We start from the raw sequence: 4,510 nt of genomic DNA, 5'->3' as shown, positions 1-4,510 counted from the left end.
GTTTGAAGTGGTAGCCAGGGCAGAGTGGGGCAGATGGCTCTGTGGGGCACTTTATCCGCCCCCATTCATGGAGGGGTGTGTTTGTTGTCAAGGAGGGAGGCAATCAGACAAGGAGGAGGTCCTGGGTGTTGGTGTGGGCATACAGGGGCTCAGGGCAGCCCATCGCTGGGATCTAGGAATTTGTATTTGTGGACGATGTAGCTTTGTCTCACAGGAACTCTAAAATAGACTGTGAAGCCAGGCCTGGCCTAATCGCTGAGCTCTCTTGAGGTAGAGGCAGAAGGATCAAGAGTTCAAAAACAGCTTGTTACATAGAGTTCTAGGCCAGCCTGGGCTACATGAGACCATTTCAAAATAAAGAAGTCAACAAAGTCAAGGTCTGGGATGGCAAAAGTTCCAAGGCTAGACTTCAGGTCCCACCGGACGCATCAGATGCCTCCCTAGAGATGGGGCCCTCCCAATTCTACCAGAGGATAGCTAATCTCTGCTGGAGTATCTCAGAAGGACGGGTTTAGCCCAAGTGAGACGACACAGAGAGATATCTGTAAGGGACACAAGAGGAGAAAGATGCAGGGTCCTGTCTAACCAGCCCATTCAGGGTCCTGCATGACCCTGAAGTGTAGAGGAGGTGGACTGGTGGCAGAATGTGTCTCTGTCACACCAGTCCATTGGGAAGAGGGCAGAGCCAGCTTCCCAGGACACAGAGCTGTGACTCAGGGCCATGGGAAGGATCAAGCCCAGGTGGCAGCTGGCAGGCCACCAGCACACCCACACCCTCCCCAAACTTGAACCCCAGCAGAGCCCTGGCAGAAGGTTCTGGCTGTCCCCACACAGAGGAGGCTCAGGCTCTGGTATCAGTTGACCTGAGTTTGAATCCTGACACTACCACTCAACTACTGATGATCCAGAGAACTGGAGCCTCAGTTTCCCTCTCAGTACCAACATACAGCCAGCCTATGTGTTGCCTCACAGGATGGGTACAAAGATACATGGGGTTCACCTGAGTGGGACCACCCTCGGAACAGTGGTGCCAGACAGTCAGAGGTCACAATAGACAGTGCCGCAAGGGACAGCTCAGAGGCCCCAGCTTCTGCCGCTAAGAGTCCCTTGCAGAGACTTTGTTCATTGGTGTATCTCCGTATCCAGTCCCTAAGCTAGCCTCAGGACAGCAAGGTCAAGGGCCCGTGGCACAGAGACTCTCAAAGAGTTGGGTGATCTTTGAGATACAGATGACGTCTTGCAGCTCCCGGTTCTGAATGTGGGGCCTCCTATTTCACTTTACATGTGGTCTTGGAAGTTCCACAGCTGTCCTGGCTGAATGCATGGCTAACATGTGACAGAGGATGGGTAGGTAGATGGATGGATGGAGACAGGATGAATGGATAGACAGATGGGAGGGTAGATGATGGGTGGGTGGATGGATGGATGGATGGATGGATGGGAGGATGGACAGGAGGGTGGATGGATAGACAGATGGGAGGACAGATGGTGAGTGGGTAGATCAATAAATGGATGGCTACCACCCTGTGGTCCCATGAGCCCCAATGGTCATGAGCTCCTAAATTCCTTTACAGTTGGAGAAACTAAGGCTTGTGGGTAAACAGACTCCCTCAAACTATTCAAGCAGGGCCTCATATTAGTTTTGTTGGGTTCCAAGCCCCTGTCCTCAAGCCTCCTCTGAACCAAGTGGGTGGTATGTCTGTGCTGGGACTCCAGCTCCTACCCTCCTACCTGGATGCTCTCCTGGCCTTTTCCCTGCTGCGGGAAACTGAGGCCAGGAGCAGGGTAGAGGCTGGCTCAGCTTGGCAAGGGTGCCTGCCCGGGAGGCGGCCTGGCTAAGTGCCCAGGCAGGGGCGGGGTTTTGTGAATTGCTCCTCAGTCTGCCGACCACAAGCGGGTTGGGTGAAAGGCGGCTGGCTGCTTCCCACCCGCTTCCCCGCCAATGTGGGCTCAAACAATGGGCCTTTGTGCCCTGCGTGGGTGTGTTGTCAAGGTGTAAGCTCTGGCCCTGTGCCCCAGCCCCAGCCTCCTCGAGGGTACGGAGGGGGTGGCCAAGGAGGCCTAAGGGGCCAGGACAGCCAGCAGACAGGGAGCCAGCCTCCTTGAGCTTCCCACACGGAAGAAACTCAAGCCCAGAGAGGGCGCTGTGAGCATCCAAGCCACACAGCACATGGATTCTGGGCAGGTTGGTAACCTGGGATACTAGGCTCCCTCAGCACTATAGCTGAGTGTCCCCAGCTCCCTCACAGCCAACACCTGCCAAGAGTTCAGAACTAGAACATTCTCTTTTCTCAGCCCATAACCCCCTTTTGGGAGTTCAATCCAAAGCTCCCATCTCTGAGGGCTCCTCTTCAGACCACATCCCTTTGCTGGATGTTGCCTCTTGCAGGACCCTGTCTGACCAGATCCAAGCACCAACCCCAAGCATCCTGGGCCCTGTAGGAGGCTGCCTGGATGGGAAGCCCGGCCACTAGCCTGCTTTCCTGAAGGAAACCGAGGTTCCCAGAGGTAGGAGAGCCCGGGGCCTCCCAATGGCTGCAGCAGAGACTTCAAAGATGTGTCATGGGGGCTGGGGATTTAGCTCAGTGGTAGAGCGCTTACCTAGGAAGCGCAAGGCCCTGGGTTCGGTCCCCAGCTCCGAAAAAAAGAACCAAAAAAAAAAAAATGTGTCATGACCCCAACTCTGACCTGTGTGGATGCTGCAGAAGGAGACCTCAGGGTGCAGCTGTGTCTAAAAAGATACAGATGGGGTCCAGCCACCTTGGAAATGTGGACAGACTACAGAAATAAAACATGCATCCCTCCCCTCTCCATCCAACACGGTCTGCCTTGGACTAGCCTAGGAGAGAAGTCTTCTGGAGATTACCAAGAAGAGCGTGCTAGAATATTCTAGCAGTGCCAGTCTGAAGAATCCAAAGTCAACACACTGTGGTCTATTTGATCTTTGGAGTACTATACAGCAGCGAAAAGAAACACAATCGATGAGTGGACCTCACGGGAAAATGTTAGGCACACACCAGGTACAAAGGAACCCAACTTGGGTGCCACTTTGAGGGGCCACCTCTGTGGGGGTCATGAGCTTTCAAACTGTGGCTCATACTTCTTACACATTTTATGAAAAATCAAACCAAATCCAAGAACCATTTCCAGGGCTCCAGAGCACACAATGGCTACTTACAGCTTCCCAACTAAGGCCCGCCCTCCTCTGGCCCTGTTAGGGCCTCCTGGCCTCAACCTGTCTTTCCAGCCTCCCCACCAGCCGGGCTGGTCTCCTCACTCTTCCCAAACACGCCTCGAACATTCCCGTGTCCACACCTTCCTCCCACCTGGATGTTCTTCCTCCGTTCCTGTCCTCCTCCGTGCCAGGCACTGTGCCCAGTGCTACAGGCGGTTAACTCCTGAGACCAGGGGCTCACTCACCACAGAAAAACCAGGGCATCACCTTTAGCCTCAAAGCCACCCGAAGACCCCTAGTATCCTGAATGTCACTGATGGGCACACAGCCCCTAGCCCCTCAGCTTGTCATTCCAGCTGGACTTAACCCCCATTCATCTCTCAGGATAGGTCGGTGTCTTTCCCACTTAATGTAGGGGGAGAGCCGTGGCTCAGGGAAAGTTAGTAATTTACAGGAGGGACCCAATTAAGACTGCCTTATTCAGAAATCTTTCTCTCTGGCAGCTCCCAGTCAGAGCTGGCCCCCATGCTCCTTCCTGCCCCAGGGCCTTTGCACACACTGTTCCTCTGCCTGATATATTCTCAACGCTGACAAGGCCCCGCTTTTTCCTATAGTTCTGGTTTCTGAATTCAGGCTAAAGTCCCTACCCCCACTCGCCCCTAGGGAGTGTCACTTTGTGTCCCCTCTCTATCACAAAACCAGATCTTACTGTAGTGAGGGGTTCATCGTCCAGCACAGTTCGCGATTCACTTCTGTCACGCACAAGTTGGTATTTGTCTCTTCCACTGCTGTGACCCTGGCCTGACAGGACAGGTGCTTCAAAGGCTGGGCAGAGGAGAGCAGGACTCTAAAGGTAACCCCCACCCCACCCCCAGCCCCATCCCTACCCCCACCCCCACCCTCCACCCCCACCCCACCCCCAGCCCCATCCCTACCCCCACTCCCACCCCTCACCCCACCCCTACCCCACCCCCTGAGGGGCCAAGAGGGACAGAGTTAAAAAGGAACCTGTGAGGCAAAGAGCTTTGCTGAGTCACCCTGTCTTGTCCAGGTCATAGGCCACCCTAGGCTCAAAGATACAGGAAAGGGGGACAACGCGGACCCTCTCCCACCCACCAGACTGAACCCCCTGCCTCCTGAAACAGCAGTGGAATCCACAGTGGGACTGATCAGCGGGGCTGTGATCCTTCCTTCCATCAATCTGTATACCTAGGCCATGTTTCCAGGCTCAACGATTCCCAGATCAGAACGCACCTATCAGCCCACAGTATTGAGATAACCCTGAGCTAAGGGGAAAGGCCAGCACAGGGGTGTCCCGGACAGAGCAGAGGGAAA

The sequence above is a fragment of the Rattus norvegicus genome, chromosome 3, assembly GCF_036323735.1.
Source record: "Rattus norvegicus strain BN/NHsdMcwi chromosome 3, GRCr8, whole genome shotgun sequence".
Classification (NCBI taxonomy): Eukaryota; Metazoa; Chordata; class Mammalia; order Rodentia; family Muridae; genus Rattus; species Rattus norvegicus.
This window is presented reverse-complemented; position numbering follows the sequence as displayed.